At 38.3% G+C, this 27,764-nt stretch overlaps 1 long non-coding RNA gene across 1 annotated transcript; it reads left to right on the forward strand.

Moving 5' to 3' along the window:
• Positions 1–27,764, forward strand: LOC116451130. Its single transcript, XR_004243105.1, has 3 exons — positions 1–112; positions 9,943–10,031; positions 27,627–27,764. It is a non-coding gene; the product is annotated as an uncharacterized LOC116451130 (long non-coding RNA).

Genomic DNA, 27,764 nt, shown 5'->3' on the forward strand with positions numbered 1-27,764 from the left:
GGTGTTGGCACCCAGGAGAACTTGGAGCAGACTGGCAATCCTGGATGGAGATGATTCCCTTCTGTTTTCAGCCAGGACCTCACACCTGATGTTCAATCGTTTCAGCTGAGGGGTGAGTGCAGTGCCTGTGGCTGTAGTAGCAGAGAGGGTGGGAGGTTATTGAGAAGAGCATTTAAAGCACAGGCCTGGCTGTTAAACAGCAGGAGCACCAGGATTAGCTGTGTGTATGGAGAACCTGAGAGCTGCCTTTTATTTTTCTAAGTTTAGAAAAATACATTTATTAAGACTCTGCTGCCTAACAGCAACATAAATTGATTAATTGTCCAGAAATTCGAGCCCTTATTACAGTTCTCACAGTCACCTCTGTCATCTCTGTCTGCTTTTCAACCACTCTTCCATTCCCAGGATAAATAGGTATAATTCCTACTGCCAGCTGCCAGGGACTACTGTATTTGCCAATAAATGGGTATCAGGAATAGCTGAATCCAGAGTTGTTTGAATTGAGAAGAGAAAGTTTAAAATTAGCAGATATGATGAATGCTAACATATCATAAGTAATTTATATCCAGATTCATCAAGGACACAGCTGCTGGAGTGTGTGACACGAGAGGGAAAGTCAAGGAATGTTTACTTGGTGGAATGAAATATAGCAGGAATTTGCAGATTACATTAACTGAAATAATGTTGCATGAATACTTCTTTTTAGGGATAGTGAAATAATCAGGAAGAAAAGGAATAAATATTTCACAGATAAACCCTCCCTGTGACAAGTAGTGAAAAGATGATTTTCTTTAAAACTGTGTTGCAAAGCAGAGGAAAAGTTTTATTTAAGGCCAGCTTTGTTTAGAGAATTGATATATTAGGACTTTAAATCCAGTCAAGTTATAATGTATAAAAAGCAAATTTAGTATTTTGAAGAATTTCTATAAAAATTATTTTTCTTGTTTTCACAATCAGCTGAAATAATCAGATAGGAGTGCAGATAGCAGAAAAAATTACATCTGTGACACTTCCGTTTTTCCTCCAAAATGTGAAAGCTGCTGTCATATTTCGAATTGCACAGATTTTTAATAGTGTCTTGTAGACTAAGGAATGACTTGGAGGGGTAAGAGGAAGATGTTTTATAATGACAAGTCTATCTTTAGTTTAAAGAAAGAGTAAATTTCAGAGGACAAAGAAGAAACCTTGTGAGGCTTTGTAATATAAGATAGTTATGGAGCCTCTCAAATCCATGGGCACCTGCCTGGGAGTGTTAATGGCAACATTTATTCTGCCTTGGGAGAATTCTTCTAGGCATGGAAGAGAGGCCAGAAGGAGTTTTGTGAGTGACAGTCTTGGCCTCCACTCAGTGGTGAGCTACAAAGTCCCAGACTTCATTTAAGGGAAGGATTTTACTTTGCATGTGTATTTGACAATCTATTGAATTAATTAACATTAGAACTATAAACAATTCTATGATCTCGCTAAGGAGTTTGCCCTCGAAATGGAAGAGGTTGAAAGAAAAATATGTTTAGGATTAAACAGTCAGAAATGGATTTTGGAAAAAACATGATGAGTTCTTGGATGAAATTATTGGTTTGAGAGCTTCATTAGTGTAGAAACAAAGTACCCAAAGGCAGTTTTGGAATCGAGGGCCGTGCTGACTCTAGAACTTGTATAACTGGAATTATCTATTATGTCCATTTCCTATTGATTGACATTTGGCTGATGATGAAAATTGTTTTCAGTAGTGGACATTTTGATGGTGGTGTATGAGGAAGATCTGTGCAATTCCTGCTAAGGAGGGCTTAATCCTGAGAGCAGGCAAGGAAAGTTTTGTAGGCTATGAAATTCCAGAGGTACAGCACATAAATGGTACAGCCTTGCTGTATCCCCTAAGAGCAGGGTCCTGCATTCTGAGGGAAGGTCAGCTTGTCAAGATGGGCTGATGTGCCTTGCATTGAAAGAGTTGAAGAAGTAAAAAAAATTTGGAGAATTCTGGAAGTGAGAAAAGGCAGATTTCCAAATAGCAGCAGAGAAAAACAAAATTAATAGTAGTCTAAGGAATTCAGGCTGCTGCTTATTATTCTTCAATTAACTAGATGTCATATTAGGGAGAAGGGTAGATCTTTGAAAAGGTACTAAACAAGTAAAAATAAGTTGCAATCTCATTTTCTTTTCATGTGGTTACTGCTGAACAACTCAACTCACAGGGCAGCTGCTGGGCAAAATAAGGAGTCCTTTTATCAAAGACCTTTTCCAATAGGCAAATGATAGAAAACTATTGATCCATAAAGTTTTATTGCTCTTCCAGATACTCATTTGAAATCTTCTTCGTGTACATTTAGTATTTTATTTGACTGATTTAGGCAGAAAAGTTGTTTTTATTCAAATTGTGCCCTTAGAAAGGGGAAATAAAAGTTCAAAACAGCTTCGTGAAATCAGCCTCTACTCTGTCTGTGACTCTATATTTGCTTCTTTATAGGAGGATTCTTGATCTTCTATACTGAAAAGACTTTTCAGATACCCTGTCAGAATTCAGTGTTCTTTTCCTGTCTTTTCCCCCCAGGACATCGTTCCTCCTCGAGGTTTGTACATATGTTCAGATGGGGGGATATTTTCAGCATGATGCCACAGCTGTGTTGCTCACAGTTGCTCTGAAGCACAGTTTGCTGAGGTTGTCAGCTTCAAATCATTCATTTCAACTCTCTATTCATCTCTGCCACAGGTCTCAAAATGAGCTCTATAGAGATTTTTAAAATTTTTTTGGCTGTCTAATAGGAATGATAAAAATATGCACATGGTGGAGAGTGACCACGTATTTTAAGTGTGATTCATTGCAGACTCTTGTCCAAAAAGACTTCTCACTTGAACCAGCATCTCCTTTACTCTCAGCTGCTGCAGCTGAAACTGTGTGGAGGGAGGATGTAAATTCAAGGCAAGCTTCTTATTTAGCATTTCTGCCTTGCCAAATGCATCAGAGACAGGAAATCACTCAGCTTGCCAAAATTTATCACACTGTGTCTCCAAAAGTGAAAACAGGTTTTTCATATAGCAAAGCAAATGCTGTGTTTTGCCACAGATAATATTTTGAAAGTTGGTACAAGGTATCTTTGTAGCACAGATATATTTTTCTTTCCAAACTGATTGCAGACTTCAAAGTACTGAGCTTTTTGAGATCCTCTTAAAACTAATTAATCAACTTTGCAAACTGTGTGTCTTCCTTTCAAGTAGAACCTATAATCCCTCTACCTTGGGGAATAATTTTCTTGTTTTCCTGGCATTTCCCAAATCTAATCGTTGTACCTCTAAATAGGAGATTTGTTATTACAAAATGTGATTAATTAGATAACGTTATTTCTTTATCAGGTGAGAAATCACCACAGGATTGATGATAAGCTTATGAAATCAGCAATGACTGTATAAGGCAAAATGCAATTACTTCTCAATTAAAAATCCATTTGACATATTTGAGAGATTAATAAAAAAATTGGATTTGTTTCTAACAAAAATGATTGGATTTTTAAAAAAGATGAATTGTATTTGATACACCATCTGAATCTAAAGCATAGACCAAAGAAAAATCATAAACTTAGTCAGCTAGAGGTAGCAGAGATTTAATTTTTTAAACATGATCTCTAAAAGGGCTGAATTTTAAGTCAATATGTCACCTGGATGCTGCTATATTCATTAATTTTCCACTTAATCACATTTAAACTCTTTGTTTGGAATAAGGTATTGCATTCTTACTCCTATAATCTCAAAAAAATGCCTGAAATGCAAATAATCTTTGCTACTGTCTCTACTTCTGGGACATCTGTATGTATGGGTAGAGGTCTGGGTAGTAAAAAATGGTATTCAGCTTAAAAATGCAGGCATGAAAGTGTTATCTAGTAAATAGTATGTTCATTCCGGAAATTAGGAGTTTTTAAGATGTGGGAAATCAGCTCTTTGCCCTCCTGAGCAGCTGTAAAACAATCTCACCGAAGCCCAATGTCGAAGCAAGCTGACAGCTTGGACATTAGAGCTCTTAAAAGATATCCACAAACAGATTTGATCCCACCATCAGGATGAACAGTAATGCCAAGATCCCCTCACCTTCCTCAAACATATTCCTCCTTTCACCTGAAGTTCCTGCACAGGGATTTCCAGGGATATAAACACTCCCAAAACCCACTGACATCCCTCATGCTCTTGTGACACTGAAGTGTCAAAATAGGGTCAGACTGGGCCCGTTTTCACTTGCAAAATTGAACAATGCATTTGATCTGTCATTTAAGATCCAAGGGACTCCTAAAATAAATTGATATTGGCCCGTGCTGCAAACAGCTGCAGGAAACAAACACCTCGCTGTAGAACCAGTGCTTAAACCTGAACATATTTCCATCACATTTAGCAGAGTCAAACCTTCCTTGCTTCCGTGCTGTGGCCTTTCCAGGGACAGCTTATTCCTACAGCAAGATGAATTTCTTGACTTGTGAAGAGCCTGGAAAACTCTGATGAACGTTGTGATCTCGTGGCCAAATGAGGATGTGTTTTGCACAGGAAACTCGTTCTGATTTCAGTCTTATTAATGCAAGTTCCAGGGAGCGAGGGCAGCATCTGAAACTGTCGGCTTTCCAATCAAAGAAAAACTTCCATGGCACTCATACATTATCTGGAGAGCCATATGGATGCTTCCCTGGCAATCCTCCAGTTATCAAGCATCTGATCTCTCACTTTCTGTGTCTTCTTTTGAAAGCTGTACAGTAAAGGCCCACTGATTTTCCTTTCCCATCCTCAGAGATCAAGCAGGCTTTAAAACAAGAAAAGACATGATTTCATTATTTTGGATTCATAAACTCAGAGTCAGAGAATAGCTTCTCCCAAGCTTCAGCTTTAAAGGATGGCAAAAGGACTTTAATCATAATGTAGAAATCATAGTATGTGGGGAGAAAAATAAATTAGCTGGAAGCATTTCATCCTAAATTTTAATCTTAATTAATCTTACAAATACTGTACAACAGAAATGCAGTGATATTTGTTTCCAGTGATTTCTCTAGGGCGTGTACTATGTGGAGTTATTGAATTTCTTTGGTTAAATATTTTATTAGAGTAAAAATGAAGATATGAGCAGACAAAAACTATTAAAAACTTTTTATCATCTTCTTTAAACTATCCTAGATGAAGAGATTTTTGCTCTTGTGAGAATCCAAATAGCCTGATGCTTTTAAGCAATATAATTTTAAAAGGGTTGAAAACCTAAATAAGGAAAATCTTTGTTTTAGGGCAGGTATTTACTACTCTATTATATACTTCCCAATAATATTGAGTACAACTTCAGTGATTTGACCCCGATCCAGACTGGCTGATGTGGGTATGTGTATCCCTTTTTCTGTGCCAGTTGCTATAATAACAATAATCTTTCATTTTCTGTCTTTGGGCACTATTAAATAATTTATCTAATGAGTTTCAAATACAGTGGACCAGTGGAACCATCCCTAATTAAAAGTTGAAACAGGGTTCTTTTCAAAGTTTTAACTCCTAATGCAAGTTTAGGAATCCTGACTGAGTAGCATCTGGTCTTCATTCCTAAATCCTAAATTCTTCTTCAAATGGAGAAAATTTGCATGTCTCTGCATATTTCTTTCTTCAAGTGTTCAGACTTTCCCACAGGGACCTGCTTGTGGTTTGCATCTGTTCTTAAATTCTTACATTCCTTCCCTTTCTTCCATCAAAGGTGGGTGACAAGAATCCTACAGGAGTGAAGTGGGAATGATGTGTGCATCAGCATGGAAGGAGAATATCTCCAATAATTAGAATAAGGAGGTTTAACTTTTTTGGCAAAAGGGAATTTTTATTTAAATTTTAAAATGTATTGGCTGACCTTGAGATTAAAAAAAAAAAGCTACTTCAGTCATACAGCTGCCAGCATCTGACATCAGAAAGTATTTTGGTTCACTTGAGGGTTTTATATAGAAAGAGAGCTACACACTTTCCCTGTCTGACCACAGTTAATATTCCTATTGCTCATAGCATGCCCAGCGCTATGTCATATTTCTTCCCTCTATTGTATAATGAGTGTTTGAATTTGATCCTGCATTCCACTTGGAAGTTATTTCTCTGGAAATGACAGAAAGCCTGGGACTCAGATTGCTGCTGCAGTTTTTGTTGGCTGTTTGATAAATGGCAACGTGTGTGAGTGTTCTGGGATTTTGTTTCATTTCAGTTTACTAAAGGCCTAATACAAAACCTGTGGAGGCAACAGAAAAGCTTTTGTCTTTGCATTGGGCCCGAAAGAATTGCCAATATCTGCTGAAAAACCATGTTGTACTTTACAAATGAAAAGATCAGTCATGATTTCTAACAGAGTGCAGTAACACCTCGATTAAAATAAGATAACTTGGTATGTTCTATTATTAAAAATGAGATTTTTCCTTTTGAAAATTCATAAGGAAATACTGACTAAAACCTTTTCTTTGTATGAACTAATATTTTTTTTTTGGAAGTCTTAATGGTCAGAAGCTCTGGATCTTTGCTCCTCCAGCCTCAGCAAATGAATACCTCAAGGGACAGAAATTTCATATACTTCTTTTCCCCAGGGTTATCCATTGTGCTGACTGCATGGCTGTCTCTCTAAACCATCCTATCAATTGCTCAAGTGTGAATGCTTTGTAATATGTTTTATATCTGGAAGGTTGAAGTTTTCTTCTCCTGCTGGGAGTCTCATATTTTGATTAGACAGTCTGAGCTCCTTTCTTTTTTTTTTTTTTGTTTTTTTCTTTTTTTGCCTCCTAGGAATTCCTAAAAAATTATCTTGTTGTACAAATAGTTTGGCAACTGAAACTTTGTAGCTTTGTGTAGAATTTACTATACTCAGTAAAACAGCAGAAATACCCTTCAATTCTAATTACCTCCCACACCAGTAATAACAAGCTACAAGTTCTTTGTTGTTGTAGTAAATATCTTCCTCAAATATGTATTTTAAACTATTATCTCCTCAAAAGCTTTCGTCTTCTAAATATGGTAACTTATTTATATTACATGTGCACTGTTATGCTGTTTAAACCTCTTATTGAGCAGCAGCAACCTAAGACTTGAGAAAATTGTCTGTAATTTAGAGGTCCTGCATCATAATTGCACAAAAGCAGATCTGGGAAATCTGGTTTGTTCTGATTTATATATAACAGAATGAGGGCTCTTGGTCTGCCTGAGGACACGGTTCTTCAGGTGCAGTGCAAGGAGCAATGAGAACATGAAATAAGGAAACACCAGACTTAGACTTTTCCGACTAGCAGGACCTACCTTATTTACACTTGTTGCTTAGGTAGGGGTCAGAGTTTGGCAAGGATTTACTCACACTCAAATGCTTTACAGCTGTAATCTCAGAAGCTACAAAAGCTGTCATTTCTAGTTCCTGGCTACGTTTGTAGTGCCTCAGAAGCAGCCAGGCAAGGTCATGCCCAGGAAGTCCTGGGACAGTTATCAGAGACAATGTGGAGCCGAGCCGGTTCCTGAGCTGGAAATGGTTGGGGGCCAAGAGTGCCTGGAAGGGAAGGGCTGTGTGTGCTTGGCCTGGCTCCCCCTCATCACAGGACATCCCTTTGTGGCTGCTCGTGGAGAAAGGAGAATGATCTCAGGGAACTTTGGCTCTGCCTCAGTCAGAGGTTTTTGCTTTTGTTTATCTGTGTGATAATGGGAAGAAGAAGGAAGGTAGGAATGGCTATAATATTTAATTCACTTTCTGGACTTGTTTACCTCTTGGATTGGAGTGACCTCGGGGCCTTATCTGTGGACATTCATTAAGAACTCTCCACAAGTGCCTGTCTGCCCAGAGTGCTCAATACCTGCTCAGAGACATGAGCAGAGGAGCAAGGAGGTCCCAGTCCCTGGAGCCAAGCAGCCTTGCCCGGGTGCTCCTGTGGTGCTGACTGAGAGGAGAGGAGAGGCCGTGTCACAGCACTGGAGATGTTTTTCCTGCCCCAGCAATGACCCAGGTCGTGATTGCAAAGCTAAAATTTGTGCATGGAGTGCAGACTTGGGAATAAAGCTGCTCTGATAAAGGGTTCAATAATGAAACTGGGCAAACCCCTCCCTTAAACTCCCTCTTTTGATATTGTCAATTACAGATCAGACTGAAATGTGGGGCTGTTTAAGGACTGTAAATACTCTGGGTCACCTATTGACAAAAGGAAAATTATTTGTGACTTTATGGAAAAAAGGGTGTTGTGACTTTCCCTGACTCTTCTTCCACTTACCACCCCAAAATCAGTTTAAATTAACATAATCATCCACCAGCAGTGCTTCTCTTTCAGTGCTTTGTCTGGCAGTGACCAGTTCTATGTATTTCAGAATAAATATACTCTATAGCACTTATGGGAATCTTTTGTGATCAGCGACTGATGGTTCACATCTTTTTGCAGAAGTTTCTATCAATTTACACCTTTGTAATTCATTCCATTCTGATTGTTTTCTATCCAGTTTCAACACACACGTACTTTTATTTCTAGCCCACATGGCAATTAGTTCCACAGGAAAAATGGAAAAAAAAAAATATTGTTTTATATTTAAATCAGTCTTATTTAATGTTTTCTTAGCCTTGCAATCAGAAAAAACCCCAGAAGTACCTGAATTGCCTTTTTAGTATCTTTTTTTTTCTTTATTTCCATGACACTGATCTGTTCCACACCACAGGTATTACGGATAGCATCCTCTCTGCTTTTCACTTGCTTGGTGGTTTTTGTTTTATTTTTTTTTTTTGGTAGTACTTGTACTTTTCAAATGGTGAAAAATTTAGAATTAGATGTGAGACATAAGAAAGTTGAAGCGACAGCCAAATGTCTCCTTTCACTGGTGTGATTGAGAGCAGAAAGACACAATTCCTGAAACACAAATAAGCTTTTTAGTTTGCTTTCATGAAGAAAACAGATGTTAATTTTAGCAAAGAGAACTATTAGTTTCATATTTAGTACTGGAGAAAATATTGTGGTTTTTAAGGACAGTACCATTTGTAAAGAATGATAATGTGCATTCTGGAGAGATTAAATCCACTCATTTATAACTTCTGCCGCATTAAAGGAGCTGAATATAAATTGATTGGATTAAGCAAATATAATGTTACATTCTTTTCAAGTATGTTATGTATATGTAATTAAAACCAGATTTTATACATTTACAGTGTTTGCAAAATATATATTTGATTTAAATACTTTTTGCATTCAGAATGGTGCATATGCTGTAAAGAATATCTCGAGGGGAAAAAATCTGAGTGTTGAGACTGAGTGAATATATATTTTAATATAAAGTGAGACGTGTATTGTGTCTGAAGTGAGATCTGTGCTGGCAGATGAGGAGAGCTATTCATCCCAAAAATATTAATCCCAAACATACCTTGCTCAAGATTATCTGACCTCCCTAATTCTTGAGTGCAGTTCTTGAAACCACTCCTTTGCCTCTCCCAAGTGTTGATAAACCCTGGGAAGGCCTTATCTGGGCTCCAGCTGGCACAGCCACGCAGCTCTGCAGTCACAGTTCACTCTGAGAGCTTGTGCTGATCTGCCTGAGGAACTGAAATGCATATTTTAAATGCTATCAAAGGACTCTCAAGAGTGTACAGGGATTTAAGAGCAAAATGTGTGGCCATGAGGGAAGCGGGATGCAGATGCTTTGCTAGAGCTTTTTAGGAAGTTAGCAGGTTAGGTTCAGTTAGTTCCTCAGGAAGAGATGGAGAACTTGGCAGCAAACCTGTATTTTTCCATGGCATGTGAAGGGAATGCCAGCATTCAGCAAGAACACATTGGTGTGAAGATGCTGATTTTTCTGATGCATGGAGAACACAGGATTTCTAATGAGTATTTGGTGGTTAGGGAAAAAAAAGCCAAGGAAATGCATCAGAAAGTCCTCATATAAACAACCCTGTGCTGTTGCTGTTTGTGCAGTGTCTGACAGAGAGCTGATACATTTGTTTTTATGTTTTTTCCTCAGGACCATACTGCTTTGCCATGTTGCTGAGGACTTGTGCAGTTGTAAACCATCTGCAAGGTTGCCTGAGATCAACCCCTTGTGAAACCCAGGTAACACAGCAGGAATATTATCACATTGCTCTGGGGCCCTCAGAAGTCTCAATCCCTGAGCTTCTTGAGGGCAAAGCTCCTTAATGAAATCACAATATTTGGATGGCACAGTCCCCAGGATATGTAAACATGCTGCCTAAACATCTGTTAAATAATTGTCAATGTTTATTCGGGCTCTCAATCAGGGAGAGGTAGATTTTAACACATTTTATGGTGTGGTCTCTGTAGAGAACAAAGTTAATCCTTGTGATAGGGAAGTATTTCAGAGCTGCAGTGCTCTTTTTTTGAAGTCACTGTTTTACTGTGTGCCAGGACAATGATTTTCATGCATTTGCACCCCACTTTGTTTAGAGCTTTTGCTCTAAAGCTGGATTTAGATGATGATTAGGTATATTCAGAGAAACCCATGAAACTGGGAGCTCTCAACAGACGGCGTGATCAAACCTGAAGTCTCAGCACAGTGATCTCTGAACAAGGCAAGCTTGAACCAGTTTGTGTCCAAAATTCCATGCAAGAGTTTGCACTTGTTCGAATGCCATGCCACAGCGTGTAATGTGAATATTTGCTGTAATACATCTGTACAGTTGTATGCTGCTGGATGCCTAAGGTTAGACTGGATGCTCCACACAGAGCAGAACTCATTCTCAGACAGAAAGACGTTCCAAGTGGCAGAGCATGAAGTTAGGAACAATGTGTGAATCCACTAAAAGAACAGCAGCTTTTAGGTAAGTATTGTGTGTTTGTAACTCTTCAGTTTTGCACTTTTTATTCAGATTTTGTAAAGTGAAAACAAGGAGGAAAAAACCCCAACACATTCCTGTGAATAATTCATTTATAAGTGGAAGATCTAATTTTCACATTAATATCATTTACATAATCACTACTCATCCCAAAGTTTTGCACAGGTATAAAATCTGAAGGTTTAGTTTTACTTTCTGCTTTGCTGTGCACATGAAGCTTTCATTAAGAGCTTTATAGGAGCACAAGATAAGATCATGCTTTCATTCTTAAGATCCAAAAGGGTAAATAGAATATGAAAACTGTTCCTGGATATATGATCTAAATGTATGCAGTGTGACTGCTCTTTTCTAAATATTAACTGTCTGACTTGGTGCTTTGCTCTGTGGCACTGTGACAGCAGGAGAGCCGATGTGATATAAATGATGCCAATCTCTGCACTGTTGGCATGAGCATCTGTCTCCTTGGCAGACTCCAAAGGCAGCTCCTGGCAGCTTTGGAATTGCCTCTAGGTCTATCATATGGTTTAAGCTTCTGACTTTTCCTCTTTAGCTAAAGTCCACTCCATCTGGAACATATTTAATTCTCTTTCACCTTTGATTCTGGAGAAACGCTGATGGAAACACTGTAAATTCTGGACTGAGGACTCTGGGATTGTTTAAATGCTTGTGGATGTCACACTTGTGCTGAGATCTGAAACAGACTCTCGGTGTTACACACTAGAACTGAAATCTGAAAGAGGAAGAAACCAAAAGCACTGATTCATACAGAACTATCAAGGAAATTGCAATAAAATTTCTTCTTTTGTTTTGTTTGGGGGTTTTGTTGGGTTTGTTTTAAGGTCAGCTCAGATCTGCTCTAGTGGTGTCCTACATCTCCATGCTGGCTGGGCTCCTGGAAGCAGTCTGACCTACCTAGACAGCATCAAGGAGTGGGAGGAGGGTAAAAACCAGCAGTAGGTCTGGGAGAGCTGTGGGTTTAGCCAGGTGGTTGCCGCAGATCAAGGCACACTGCAGCCCCAAGATTCATCCAACTTAGGAAATGGTTTGATTCAAGCATGGACACTCAACCTTCAAAGTTCTACTGTAGATCAGGGCCTATTGTACTACATCCCACAAAACTGAAATAATCTCTTCCTCGTGCTTCTTGGACCAGTTTCTTTGGTCTAAAGACCAAGCATGAATTGTTTTCTCTTACAGCTATAGTGGGATCTGGCTTTCTTAGAGACATAAAACAAAGAAAGCCTGACAGAGATGAAGAAGCTGTCAAAACAAAAGTGGTCGTTCATTTTTTATTAAACCCTGTTCTTTCTTTCATGCTCCTGTATTGCTATTTAAACCATCTTGTTCCCTCACAATCTCCTGCTAACATCAGTGTCTAGCACATGAAAAGGGAAAGGGACATCACCAGTGGAATGTTTCATGCTCACACTTACTAAAATACACTGGCTTTGGTCAGAAGTACAAAACCAACAAGAATAACAAAGTCACGGGCATTGGGAAAAACAAAGCCAGTGGAGGACAGGGAGAAACAGCTTCTGTGTAGCAGAAGCAGACAGCTTGCTCACTCCTCCTCTGGATGCCAGCACACTTCTTAGGGTCTCTGTGACATCTGGCTCACTTGCTTCGGCTTCGCTTCCCTCTTTCTCTCCCACCAGGAGAAGGCTGTACATGCTGCTCCATCCTGCCATGCCAATTACAGCAAGGGGATAATGACACTGACTCCATTCCAGTGCTGGCTAGGCTTAGAGCCCATTAGACAGATGGGCAAAACATGGGAAAGGCTTGACTGTAATTTTGAGAACTGGGATCTGAAAAGCCAGAAACTTGTTTTTGTTTCTTTCCTGGGTGTAGCATAGACTTCCACGTTGCTTTTCTATGGTAGACTCAGATCTTAACCAAAATTTCAGTTACTACCTCTTTTTCTGACTTGTCTAATGTATCCCATTTCCTCTGTCTGTGAGGGTGACTTATCGAAACAAAGGAAAAACATTCTTGGGAGCTACCGTGCCGATGAGCCTTATCTGAAGTTCTTCATTATGTCTTCCTGGACACACACAGTGCATCTGAATGCTTGGACATCCATTTTCTCAACACAGCTTGAGCCTCACTGGATTCTGTTGGCCTCTGAGTATCACTCAGATTGGTCCGAGCAATCCCTGAACCTGGCATCAATTTGTCTGCCAAAGTTTAATAAATAATGGCATTAACCAGGTAAAGGTTATGTCACTTTAATATTCATATCATACTTCAGTCTGCGTTTTTATATCTGGTTGGAGCAGTCACTTGCAAAAACAGCAAGCTTGGACAGCTCCTTTTGAAGAGAGCAGTGCTCAGTGCCAGGCTGTGACACAATATGTTGTTTCCCCTCCTCTGTTGCATATCAGGGAGGTGAGCTTCTGAGATAAGGAAACAATACCTAGTTTGGGGGTTGGCCTTTGACAGACAAAGATGCAAGAAAAAGAATGTTGTTACAGGTATAAAAATGAGGAAGGAATCAAATTGGTCAGAAACAGAGAGACACAGGTGACTCACTGTGAAATAAGGGAATCCAGTGAGGATGGGCTACTTTTTATCTTCCCTTGTTTTACTTTGTGGCTTTCAAACCACCCTGATTCCTCCTCTAAATCAGTTCTGACCATCTTGATACTTGGAAGTGAAAAACTTTTTCTTGCACTAAACTGGGTATAGCAGCTTATTTACTTGTTAATGTAGCTGCCAGATTATATAACTGCCAGATCATGTAACTCCTACACAAACTCCCAAGAGAAGCAGGATTAACTGAGGAGGTAAATACTGCACCAGTCAGTATCTTTGCAGACCATGAGTGGCAAAGGTACAACAGAAAACTTAATCCATAGCCTTCAGTCTCTGCACTGCTGTCTCGTTGGATGTCAAACTGAGAAAGAGGAGGTTTAGATTTGATTTGGAAAAAAAAATCTTCCCTGTGAGGGTGGGCAGGCCCTGGCACAGGGTGCCCAGAGCAGCTGTGGCTGCCCCTGGATCCCTACAAGTGCCCAGGGCCAGGCTGGACAGGGCTTGGAGCAGCCTGGGACAGTGGAAGGTGTCCCTGCCCATGGCAGGGGGGTGGGACTGGATGGGCTTTCAGATCCTTTCACGAACCATTCTGTGATTCTGTGACTGTCAGAAGGGGTTAAAGAATTAGAATATCTGTAAAGTTATCATTTAAATTATCAGCTACTTGGTAGATAATTGTAAGATCAGAGGACATGTTTTTACAAAGGGATGTGGAAGTACCTATGAAAATGCAAAGCCGGTTTATAAAAACCAGATATTTAAGAAGAGAAAAATATTTCAAGGAACCTAACAAATCTTGTTGGAATACTGGTGCCTCTTGTATTCTCATCCTGGAAATCCTTTGGTGTAGATCTGCCACTTTTTCTTGATGGATGTATTTTGTTAAAGGCATCTTGTGGTAATAGATGCTGTAAGTGCAGCCTGCTGCACAATAGCAAGGGCCATCTCAGAATAATAGAAAGTTTAGAGTTTGAATCCATCTGTCACAAGAAAAGACTACCTTAGATGTGTGAATCAAATAAATGTCTGTGTACAACTCTAAAACTGATAGCAACTTCATTTATTTTGTGCTTTAAAGAAGACCAGGATAACTTTCACTCTAACTTCACCAAAACAGCCCTAGCCTTAAACTTCATGTTACCAAAATCAGGAGTGAAAGGGAATAGGACATTTTCCTGCATTTCACTGGTTTATTTATGATTGATTTAAGGTTATTCTTTTTTGTTAGTGGGGGGGGGAGAATGAAACAAAACCCCAAACCATTAGAAAACAAACACACAAAAACTCCACACAAACCAGCAACAGGAAATATGCAAGTGGGTTTTTTTTATTATGCAAAAAAATATTCCTTTTGTGTACCAAGGGAATAAGTCAATTTGTACTAAATAGGAAAGAACAGGAAAAGTGCCAAAAGATGCAAAGGTTTATTTTTCTACAAAATGTGCCCCTGGCCATTTCTATCAAACAGCCAAGCAATGTTAACGGCACATGCCCTGCAGTTTACAGTTGTCAATATTCATCTTTTGCCATTTTGCTGGTGTTCTGAAGTAACAAATTTAGAATGTTCAAGCCCTGCAGTTGTCAGGGTCCAGCTCAGGAGGGTTGTGGTGTAGCCTGTCTAGGATTTAACTCCAGGAAAACTCTGTCCCACACTAGAAGTCAAGGGAGGATGTCTCTAGTCTGAGTTGAGGATACGAATATGTTTGTTCTGTGATCTTGACTGTTCTCTCTTTTTTTTATTACATTTATTTTGTGGGGAGGGAAGTGGAATGAAAAAAAAAAAAAAAAGGCTCTTTTTTAAATACCAATTGAGAATGAGAGAGTAAAATATATTTTCTTGGGAAATAAAATCTTGAAGCTTTACATAGGTTTTCCTTTGCAAACTTGCTAATGATCTGTTTTGAACACATTTAGAAAAAGTAGCTTCCCAGTAGGAGCCATTTATATTAGAAGACAGAAAGTTTCAGTTTTTTGAAGTGTTTGATGAGGGAGAACAGCATATATGAGAAAAGGAATAAAATCTGAGTGTTGCCTCTCTCTTTTAGATGCTTATATAAACAGCAAAGATCCCACTAAGCCGCTGTTTCTTTTCAGGTGCACATAATGTACAGTTTTGCTTTCATGTTCCAAAGGGGTTGTGCTGTTTGTATGGGACCATGCAGGCAGCGGATGCTAGAGACAGAAACAGAATTCCTGATTTTATATCCCACAAATCACTGTAGAACAGGGTTGTACAGCAGGGCCAATAATGAGCTCTATGCTCAAAATATGAGAAATCAATTGGTGTACACCTTTCTTTTGAAATTATTTTGATTTCCCTTGAATTAACAAACTTTTTCCATAGTCGCTTCTCTAATCATGGCTCTAAGGGTTTTTTTTAGAAGCTATTTCAAAGTTGGAAGAACCATAGGTATAAAATCCATTTGTGTCTTTGGAACTTTTATTTCCTTAGTTTTAGGCTAAGTGAATATCCATGTGCCTAACCAGGTCTGTGCTCTAAAATTTAAGGTAGAAATTAGAGTGATAAAGAAATAACTGAAAGAAAGTGAGGAATTTTAAGGGAGATAAAGAATGTATACGAGCATGTGGGAAGAATTATAAGTGGAATGTATGGCAGTGAACTTTCTGCTAAGAATAAGAGGAGAACTTGACAGGTTCTCCAAGGGGGCTGTTAGAGTTTACTGAATAAATTTCCTCTGTGAAAAACCCATCCAATCTCTCTCAAAAAAACCAAAACTTAATCAGCCAGATAGTCTGGGCACTGACTAAAGGCCCTGCAAACTCCCTGTCCCAAATTTTGTCTGATCTCCCAGACCCTGCTCTCAGTCCAGCTCACGCATCACCTTGTGTCCCCCTAAGCAGTAAAACCAACCTTAGAGGGAGGAAAAGGGAGGGCAGATTTGGAAAGGTTTACAGGAGATGGTGAGATCTCTTTGGCCCTTCTATGCCCATTAGAATAACACTTAATACTTTAAAATATTTATTGAAAATACTTTCCCAACTGGTAGTGCTGCAAAATTGTCAGGCTTGCCTTAGCAATAACATCCTGCAGTACCAGTGAGTGTCTCTAACACCAGACTGATTTCCTCCATTATAAATCGAATTATGAATTCCTTATTCATCTGTGCAAGAATAGTTACAATATACAACCAAGGTACTCAGCTGCCTTAGGATGGAACATGAAAACACCCTGCCCAGGTTCACATCATCTATATGGGCAAAATTTAATTATCTAAGGGAGACATTCTGCTCAGGTCACTCACTGTCCTAACAAGCATCTCTTCCCTAAAATACTGATGTCAATATAATGGATTAGGACAGCTGTGTCAAATCCAATTACTCATTTAGCTTAGATTTGGTTTCCTTGATGGCTGCAGAACCAATATGGAACAGAAACTTTGTATGATAATGAAAATAAGTTTTGATTTAGGGAATAAACTAATAAACCACCAAAACATTATTTTGTGACTGGCTGGCACAGTGGGCTCTGAGTATCTTGGTGGCCAACCTGGTATCTTTTTGGTCACTAAACATATATGGAAAATAGAAGACAAATCTTGCAAACAGGTAGTGTAGAATTACTGACAAATTACAGATATTTGGGGTTATAAACCAAGAAACAGTGATGTTATCGGGGGAAAGCACTGTGAAGTGCCATATTAAAGGCCAGTGACTGGGTAGGAAAGGGACAGTGATATGGTGTCACCTTTTTGTGCTGTGGAGGGAGCCAACTACGCAGGGAAAGTACAAAAAGGTCTCCCAAAGTTTGTGATCTCAGATTTTGACCAAGCAGTTTTTGTTGCTGCATATTTATTGCTTCACTTCTTTGATTCTAAGAATTAATGCAGGTGCTTGTTGCTTGTGTGGCAGTCTCCCAGCCAGTTAGAAGCAGGAATTTAAAAAAGATTGTTGAGAAAATGAGCTAATCTCTAGCTGTTTGTGAACTACTTTTATACCAATGAAATACTCCTGGTTTACTAATACTGTAGTATTAGGGCTGGAACTAGCAGTCAAAAAGGCTGTAAGTCATGTGACTTCCTGACTTTGGGAAGGCAAATTGTCCTTGTGGTTATCTGTGAAATATCTACATGTCTGGGAATTAAATTTTACTGTTTGGCCTTACTGTGGCTGTTTCCAGGAACTCTGGAGTTCTGAATGCTTCCACCCTATCCCTGAGATATTTGTTCCCTCTTTGTCAGTCACTGAAGAGCAACCACCTTACACAATTATGGTGCCAAACCAATCAAGCATTTGCATGTCCTGGCACTGCACAGAACAGAAAGCACAGCTGAAATGACCTGAGAAAGGATGTTGAGGAAACAAGACAAGGGATGAAAATCTAATGTACAGAGTCAAGGTCAAGCAGACATTACTGTGTGAATCAGAGATGCTCCAAAGCATGAAAAGAACACGTGGAGGAAGATTGGAAGGAGGAGGAGGTGGGAGTGGCTGATAGATGGTGTCACTGTGCCTTTCAGAGGTTGCTGGGCTCTTGAGATGAGCAGCTAAAAAGAAGGTGCTACCGAGAGAGCTGAAAGCCATCATGCTCCCCTGAGCAAAGAGTTAATTGCTTGGTAGGAAGTGCAGTCTGTAAGTGAATACATTTTATACTTGGGGCATACAATTTGCTTGAGCAACTCATTTGCAAACAAAACGAAGTTTCAAGAGAATCAAAAGAATCTGTGAGTTCAAACTAAATTCAAGACATGGGTTCAGTCAGAAATGAAGGAGGAAGGAAATTGAAAGCACACAGTGAAAGAATTGAGCTTTTAGTTGGGTATTGCTGTTTCATTTCAAAGAATTTTGCAATTAACTTTAACCTGGAAAACAGTCTTGTTCTAAAGTTTAATGAAAAGAGCAAAAGCTTAGACCATATTTTTGGTTTAGATCCAAAGAGAAATTAGGTTTGGCCCTAAAATTCCATTGCATGAGATTTTGTTTTGATTCTCCTAAACAACGTGGATGAAAAGTATTTTGCTTTCATGGCAGAATTGTTTTTCTAGGGCACAGCTCTCAATAAACTTCAACATGTATTTGCTTATATGTACCATATGTACCTGTCACAGTAGGAAATTCAGGAAAAATGCCCTTTTCTTGGGAATACTCAGAAAATAAAAGGGGGATCAGACTGCAAGAGCAGTCACCTTCTCATAACCAGAGCTTTTGGGGGGCTCCTTTCCTAAAGAAACAGAGAGAATTTACCTGAGAACTCAAATGTCTCCTGGAAAGAGCTCAATCAATCTCCTATGTTCAGCTTAGGCATTTCACTGTTTTAAATAAAATTCACTGTCCAGTATATTTGAAATTAATACCTTGCTAAATTCTTGTATTTTTCAGTTTGATTCCTATTTAATACCAAGAAATAGCGTGGAGAAAATGAAAACCTTTTTTTCTTTCAATTGTTTTCTTGGCTCTTATATTTTCAGGTTTTCCTTAACAGTAGTAAAAGAGAACAGAGAGATGTACCACTGGAATTCTATGTGCTGCCTTATAAACTGAGAACAAATAAAACCACTTTCTTAAAAATCTGTTAATTCTAACATAATAGGCAAAATTAGAGATTCTGATAAACCATTTAACCACTATATTTTCATGGCAAATATGTTTGTGTAAAATATATTATTTTATTAAAGATAAATAAAACCAAAGCTGCTAAAATCTTAGGACTTTTGTAAGAGAATTTACACTTTAATAGCATCTCTCTTCCTTCAACTAATGCAAGCTTTTATATGGACTAAGTACAAAGCTTTCCTAAATTCTCTTCCTTTGTCCCACTTTGACAGTAGGGATGGTTGTAGAATTGACTCTTCCAATGGAGAAATAAGAGAAAGACTGGGGTTTCTTTGATTTGAAGCCTTTTGCTGCCAAGCTAAATGTGCATGAAGCAGAGGGAAAAGAACAAAGCAGATGAGAGTAGTTTCTGTGTTAAATCCACTTCCTACACCCGCTGCTGAGGTGGGAAAGATGGAACACATGGTCCTTTCAGGCTCACACAACGACCTCGTCTCAGGTAATTGTCTATAAGGCCGTTCTAGTAAGGAGTTCACAGAGGTCTTGTGAGAGCTGCTTTGCCTCTGGATCCTCTAGAACTGAACTGAGAAGAGGGAGGAGTAAAAAATGATGGAAGAAAAATATGGTGTAAAGGGAAGAGACTGGAGTGAGACAGTGAAAAAAGTGACATAAGGCATTTTTCATCTGTTGTTTAGAAAGACTGAGTAGTCTGCACTGCTGCTTGGACATCTCTTTACTTCTGTGAAAGCATTTCTAAAAGTCACGTGAGAAATGCAGCAATAAATTCCAGACTCACAAAACGATCACACGTTCTGTTAGCCCATTCCTTCCTCCCTTCCTGGATGGAACGCTGAGGAGGAGCAGCAGAATATCTTTATGTGTTTGTGACTCGCACATTTTGGGTCACTGAAATCCAGCTCCTCATTCCTTGTTTTTACAAGTCGCAATTTTAGGTCCTCTGATGGCCATGGCAGATGGATTTGTGTCTGTTATCTAGGACAAACTATCTAGGACAATTTAGAAAACAGACTTGCACTAAAAAACCTTGACTATTTCACTGGAAACAGATGTCATTAGTCTTTTACCCAGTCAATTAAAATTTCCCCTAAAATGATCACATTACATCGATGAACCCATTCTATGGAAATCTAGATTTCTGAGCATATTTCTGTGTTCCAAACCCTGTTTTACTGGTGTGTATATGTCCATTAAAATTAAATTTTTAACATTGAAAATGTGTTAAGTAAAGGATTTCATCTCTGTGTGATATACATATATTTGTAGCAAAGGTGAAGAGGGTTACGGAGATGGATTGGCTGGATTAAATGTCAGTTTTTATGAAATCATTTAAAAATATGATAGAAAAAACCCAAAGCAGAAGGAAAAAGAACCAAATGTCCAGTTGTTAAATGCTGTCATGAACCAAAATTGTAAGAACCATCAGGGACAATGACATTCATCCCCTTATCAGTTTTCTGCAAACAGATTAGGAATTCTCACTTGGAAAAAGGAAAGTAAAGATGATTCCCAGCTTGGAAATTTAAACTCCTGTTGGCAGTGGAGAATGTGCTGTGAGCAAGAACTTGAGGTCACTCACACACTGCAAAGTGCAGCTCAGCTGAAATCCCGCAGAGATCCTGGAGAATCTCTGCAGTGCCGTGGAAACAATGGCAGAGCAGAGGGCAGAATGTATATGATAAAAACTTCTTTGTTTAAAATTCTGCCATCACGAGGGATGAATGGGTTTTGGACTGGAGAAGCAAAGAGTCCAGTAATTTGTATCATCTTTGCAATATGTATGGTGCAGCTTCGAACATTCCTAATGTGCCACAGATGGTCTGGTTGGGCAGCAGGACTGCCAAAAGTGAATGTATGAAATTAATCTCTTTTTCACTCTATCACACCATCTGTTGCCAGTTCACTGCGTCTGTTAATAATAACAAGTAATTAATAATAATTTCAATAATTTAATTAATAAGTACTCAGTTGATTTGAAACCACTTTTATTGGGGTTTACTGGTTTAGTCTCTTTTTTTTTTTTTCATCTGCGCAGGTTACATAAAGAAGGTTTGACCTTTTTTCTAAGTGACCAAACATAAAAGTTAATTTTGTGTCTACTCCTAATGCTGATATATAAGCTCGAATGAAGTAGAAACTCACTTGTCACTGAGGCTGAGGAACAGATTTAGATCTTTGCTGGATTTGGATTGTAGAGGGTACACTTATATTAATATCAGGTACAATCTGGCCTCAGGAACGTGGTGGTCTCTAACTATTGTTATGCTATTCTTTCAGAGAACAAAAATTATATTTAGCTTGGAAAAGATAAAACTTTCCTTCAGTTTATTCTCTTTCCAGAGTATTTTTCTCCCACAAATATATGTTTCTCATTTATTTTTTATTGTATGCATTATGCCCTTTACAATGTTTTTTGATTATTACTGTATAACTCTTCACTTTCTGTTTGTAAGTCATTGCTCAAAAATTTCTGATACCATAATTTTGTATTGGTCCTACAGGCTTTTTAGGCATCTAAAATAATTTATTATGGGTGATAACTGCAGTTTTTTCATCTTCTCCTTATAAGTGTGCTTTCAAACTTAATTAAGCATAGCCATATTTATAATAGGATGAAAGGTTCCAAAAATAAGCAAAACCACAGTTACTCATGATTTGAATTCTTTATATATGTATGTTAATTCAATAATTTTCCCTAGGCAGATTGAGTTACTTATTTTATTTCCTTTTTCATCAGATTTTTATTTTTCCTCTATGATGTTTTATGTCTACCTGGTTTTCTAATATCAAAGTGTTCACAGTTTTGTCAAAGCCACAGGCTGGGGGAGCGAGGCAAAAACAAGAGTAGTGCCCCAGCCCCCACTACACTCATAGAAGGGAGTATATCAATTATTTCTGGTGTTTTGTTCCTTTCCAAAGGCATGCAGGAAAGGCCAGAACTGAACCTTTCCTTCACAGTTTATCATCTTTTACACATTCACCGTGCACTCCCCTGGTATCAGCTTGTAATGTATGAGCACTGGTTACTTTGGGCATGTTTAAAAAAGTGCTTTGATTGATGTCACGTGAAACAGCCAAATTATTCTTTTTTGATAGCAGCATCTGCTGGGTTTTTGTTTGTTTGTTTGTTTTAGGGGTTTTTTTGTATGTTTGGTTTTTTTTAACAGATATTTACATCTAGGAATCATAATCCCGTAAACCCCCTTTTTTTAGAGATCAGGTGTTATTAATTCCATAGCACATTCAGTTCAGTTTACTTTATCATTATCAAACTCATCTGTTTCAGATGAAGGAAATGCTGGAGTTATGTAGCAGGTACTACATTTGAAGAGAAAATTCCCTTTCCTCTCCTCCCCACACTTGAATTTAGCTCGTAACTTGGAAAACAACATTCAGGTTTACACCTGGGTGCAAGTTCTTGCATCAGGAAGCTCAGTTAGAGCTTCAGGTTTTGAATTTAGAAGTTCCCAAAGAAAACATTCCTGGAATTGTTCTTTCTAACTTTCAGCATCACGCCTGCCCTCAGTGTAAATGTTTGCTTTTAAAAATCCACTTACCACGTGGCCTAGAACACTGCAGCAGTGGATCCCACAAATTAATGAATAAAATGCACACACAAAAAGGTTGTGTGTGTTTTAGGTGGGGTTTGGATTGGTTTTTGCCTCTTTCTGCAAGAGGTATATATAGTATATAAAGTTTTGATGAGGTTTCCAAGGAATGATACTTCAGAAAAATAAGATGGGAGAAGGGCACTGGCCAGAAGACGGCTCAGGAATTCCTGATTTTCCTTTTTAACCATGTGTTTTCATTAAATTTTGTGAATAGTCAATCTACCTACTGTCTTCAAAAAGGAATCTAGGTGACTATGGAGGTCTCACCACACGGGAAGACAAAGAAATCTCTTTTTTTTTTTTTTTTTCTCAGTAAGTGTTTCTACATCCCAAAAGCAGAGCACACGGGAAAAATGGCTTTTCTGTCTTTTTGCTTTTGGAAGCCTTAAAAGCAGATATGATGCAGTAATCTCATTCAGAATAATGTAAGTGCTATATTAAAAATGAAATGTGATATTAAAGAATCATATTGAAGTCTTGGGAAATAGGTTTCTGGTCTCATCATTTTCTTAGGTTTCATTAATATTGGTCACATACAATCCTTATTTTGTCTTCCAAGCCAACTGAATTTTTATCTGTACGTGTTCACAAGGACTGCAGAGAGGGGAATATCAGAGTTGAGGAGCAACATGAATTGGATGTCATTTTCTCTGCCACTTGTGTAATCTCTAATAACACAGGCATCTAATAACCTCCATTTCTTACTGACAGCTCACTGAGCTGGGAATGCAGGTTTCTGCTGCTCGCCAGGAGCTGTTTTATTGACTGAACTCTGGAGAAGTTGTCTCAGATTTAAGGGTGTGCTGAATTATAGCCAATTGCACTGAGCAGAAATCCTCAAAATCCGTTTTAAATATAGGTTTTACCAATACATGAATGCAGAAAGAAAATCCCACTCTCCGTTTGCTCACAGGAAGGAAATATAAGAAAAGGAAAGATTAAGGCACAGCTGATTCTTACAACTCTGGGTTCTTTCTCGGGAGGCAGTGAGGGGATTCCAGAATCCCACAGCCTGCTCTGAAGGAGTGTGCCACTGTGCCAGCTCAGGAAAATGTGCCTTATTCACTCCATCATACTGGTTTAGTGTTTTTAGTTGTATTTTCTCCTTTGAGCTTTAATAGAGGAAAGTTGGAATTTGATTCCAAAGCTTCCTGGCAAGACCAGACAGAAGAGCCATGGACTAAAGTCCCTCCTTACACCTGTGCCTATGTTTGATAGGGTGGCATTGCATCCCGTCCAGGAAAGCCAATGGGAATGCTATTTAAGAGGGGGTTTTTAACTTTGTGACTGAGAGAATATAATTCATAGAGATGTTTTCATGACAAAACATTTTTAATCAGGAAAAAATATCAAGCAATAGACTGTGACCTGTCAATATAAACACAGCTTAGTGAAGCCACCAACAGACCTCCAGCACAGCACTCTTCTGGCAGATTCAGCTTTTGTGGAGGCATCTGAAACCAGATTATTTTCTCTGAGATTGTGTGTGGTTTGTTGCACATATGAATTGATTCAGAGACAAAACTCATCATTTTGTCTGTTCCACTGACATGCATGAAGAGTTTGCTGCGTTCTGAGGCTGTGCTGCCTTGGTAAGGCCAAGTGCTGCCTGTCCCCTCTCTGCTCCTTCCAGCACTGGGGGCTGGACCTCGTACAGCTCTGCCTGGCTGAACCCAGGGACCAGGTGATGGAGTCAGAACTGTGACTGTACCGTAACCACTGCCCCTGCACTCAATTTTTGCTTTTTCTCCACACAGTCTTATTTGTTGTTTAACAGCTGAGGTGTTTCTTTCCTATTTGTTTTTCCTCTGAAAAATGAGTAGCTGATTATTAGTGCACTTCTCACTTTTAACTGCACTGTGTTTTAATCTATTTTAGTCTTTCTACAAATGTGAATCCTATCTCTGGCTTCCTAAAGCATGATATTTAATTTGTCATTCCCAGCTCCTACTGAGGCCATGTCCTGCACAGAACTATCCTTTTAAGGTTACAGCCAGCAAGATTGCAGCAGAGCAATACAAGTACTAACAACATATATTCCACAATTTCTTGCTGGATAGGAAGTAGAATTGGCATCAAACTGAATAACTAAAATAACTGATTTATCATTCTAGAATAATAAAGCTGTTGAGTTTTAAATTGAATTTTAAATGAAAAATACAAGTTAATCTTGAGTTTAATCAGAAGATACATGTTAATTTTAGAATGATATTGGGGGTAGCAGCTTTGGCTTTCATTTCAGCTGGGTTCTTAGCCCATCTCAAGGTGAGGTGTCTGTCTGAGTTAATCATCTGGACTTCCCCATGGCACCACATGAGCTCCACCTGCCTCCTGGGGGGGTTCATTTTACCTCAGACATTACTTCCAGGTGCTTTTTTCTCTCCTCTGATCACGACTAACTCAGAGCAGATTCTTAACATCCAGATAGCTCCAGTCAGATGTCAGCACTCATAGCTGCTCTTCCCAGTGTTAATTCAGATTTACAGACGCATTTTGTGCTTATACATGTATGTATGTATGTATGTCAAGAGAGCTGTGTGAAATGGGAGCTCCTTGTCATCCTGCCCACAGGGGTTACTCAGGTGGGGGTCAAACACTCTTTGAAGGGTTCTTGCCAGAGGCAAAGCTCTTCTCCTCCAGAGCGTGGCAACTCAGCACTAAAGCATGGTCAGTTGTCAAGGGGAAAGAGCTCTGTTTTTGGGATATGAAAGAGCAAACAGAAAGAATTAATCAATATTTCAGAAGTTTTCGATAGGAACAGAAGTGCTGATGAATTTGAATGGATATTGCTGTGCATTTTTTCCTAGGAGTTTGCTCGTTGTTGGTTTTGGTGCTCAGTCCAGTGTTGTACTTATGTCCATTACCATTGAAATGCTCTTGAAATGTGTGAAAAAAAGGAATATTGACTCAGGCAGAATGCAGAAAAGGTTTTGTGCTTTTCCAGCTTCCTAGACGTGTTTTATGTGGAAATAATCATCTTGTTACTAATTCATAACTTGGTTCTTTCTACAGCCCATGGAAATAATAGATAAATATTAGCCAGAAGTCAAATAGCTTTGTGTGGTGCAGAGATTTTTCCCTAGAGTTTCATTATTCTTATTTTAAATGTTGTTTCTTTTGTAGCATTTTATCCTATTAAATATTTGCTGTCCTAAAATACCATTTTAAAAGGATTTGGCAACAAAAGAAATACAAGATCCACTGTGTTTAAATCCATGCTGAGGCGTGTATTGCTCTCATGTTAATGCAGGATTTAATTTCACATGCTTCACTTTATGCCAAGTCAGAGCAAATAAATATCTTGTTCCATTATAATCTGTCCTGGGATTTTTGTTTCTGATGGATCAAAACACTTCATTATAAGGCAAAAGAAAAACAAACAAACAAAACAAAACTAAAGTGTGAGGGGGGAAACAAGTATTTGATTCAAAAAATATGAGGACCTTGCACAGATATAATATTAAAAAAAAAGGGGAAAAAAGAGAAAAACCTACATTTGAGAGAGACAAAAATGTCTGTAAATAGGCCATACTTGCTGAACTTTGGACACCAGAAAACTGACTCAAATCTTGCACTTCCACGCTTCTTCTTTCACATAACATGAAAATGAACAAATTATTTTGCAGTTGTTGATTTAAGAGTTCTATTTCCTCACCTCACTTTGATCCTGGTTTAGATGCTTGCTGAGAGGCTTTTTAAGTAAATATAACGGTTCCTTGTTAATAATTAACTGTTGTTCACAAATAACTTCTTAAATAGAAGGAAAACGCAAAATTCTTTGAATTAGGACCTTTATGAAAGATATAGGGCAGCATAATTATTTTACCTATAAATTAATTTGCAGAGTGATTGCTCTCTGTTTGATAGGGTAAATAGGACTGTTTATCTGGAAACCCATATCTTATGATTTAGGTCAATATTTATTTTCAGTTAAAATGGCTATTCTTGGCACATTGAAAGTATGAAGTTAAAAATATTAATATGAAAATAAATGCTGTATTGGGCAAGTTCTCTGAAGAGCTTCACACCTAAAATCTTTATTTTCAGGCCAGATTGAAATGCCACAAAAGAGGCAGTTCTGGTCTGCTCAGTTTCCATTTCCATATAAACCTTCATTACTTACAAGCTACAAAATTAATGAAAAGTTAGCGTTTTTTTCCAGTTTGACCTAAAGACATAGAAAAATAGCAAATCAGGAAGATATGAGGAAATATTTTTTTTTCCATTTCAGGTGACACTCAAATTAACAGCCATAATCTGCTCTTCAGGATTATTTCTCACAATAAAGCTCTAACCTATAACCTGCTGAATGATATTATTAAAATATTATTCCAAAATATAACTAATAATTACACTATTGTTACCTCTTTAATAATTTTAGACCCAGTGTGTAAGGCCAAAACTCACAGTGGGACTGGGTTTGTTTTGAATTCTTTATTTTGTACTCAGTATAAAAAGTGACAAGTTTCCAAGGTGCATTTTCAATATTCAAGGGAAAAATCCAAACAAACAGGGAAATAAAATTAGGTTGAATGTGCAAAGTAAGTTTGTTTTGACATGTAATATTGAAGCTCTTTGTTATTACTCTGAATGAGAATGGTAATTTGATCCCTTACTGAGGAAATTATAATTTTTAGATTTTGCAGAAAATATCTCACATATTTTACTAAACCCATAATACTGTTTTCTGAGCATTTGTTGCATCTCCTCGAAATTACACTTTTGAAATGAGTTATTGTCTTGTTTTGATGAAAGTAGAACATTTGGTTTCCTTCCTCTCGAGGCATTCTTTGAATGCTCTGCCAGTTTTGCATAGTTACATTGAAATATTGTTGATATATTTAATGTTTGTTTCTGACATTTCAGAAAACACTCTGAATATTGTCATCGTGGAAGGTTTTTCCTGCCTATTTGAGCATTCTGCACCAACACCAAATTAAAATATCTATGAGGTTTTGCAGATCGTCCTGCTCCTTCTTATTTGTACGTGAGGAAGCTTTGCCTTCTCGAGCATCTCTGCTTCCTGGAGACATCTGGGGGGATAATTTACATGTGCAACCCCAAACTGATTAATATTTAGGCAGAGAGTATGGTTTATAACCTCTCTTGTACAAGAAGAAACAGTTTGTTTAGTACTTCATGACATAATACAATTTCTGCTGTGGGATAAATTCTCTCAGTCTCTTACAGATATATCTGAAGAGGCCAAGGCTGAACCTTGTGTGCGGTGCTGAGTGTAACTTTCTCCCTTCACTTGAAGTTTCTCGGCTCTGAGTGATCCACGTGAGCAGGGTAAATGTTTGCAGATGCAAAATTTC

Source organism: Corvus moneduloides, chromosome 14, assembly GCF_009650955.1.
Source record: "Corvus moneduloides isolate bCorMon1 chromosome 14, bCorMon1.pri, whole genome shotgun sequence".
NCBI lineage: Eukaryota > Metazoa > Chordata > Aves > Passeriformes > Corvidae > Corvus > Corvus moneduloides.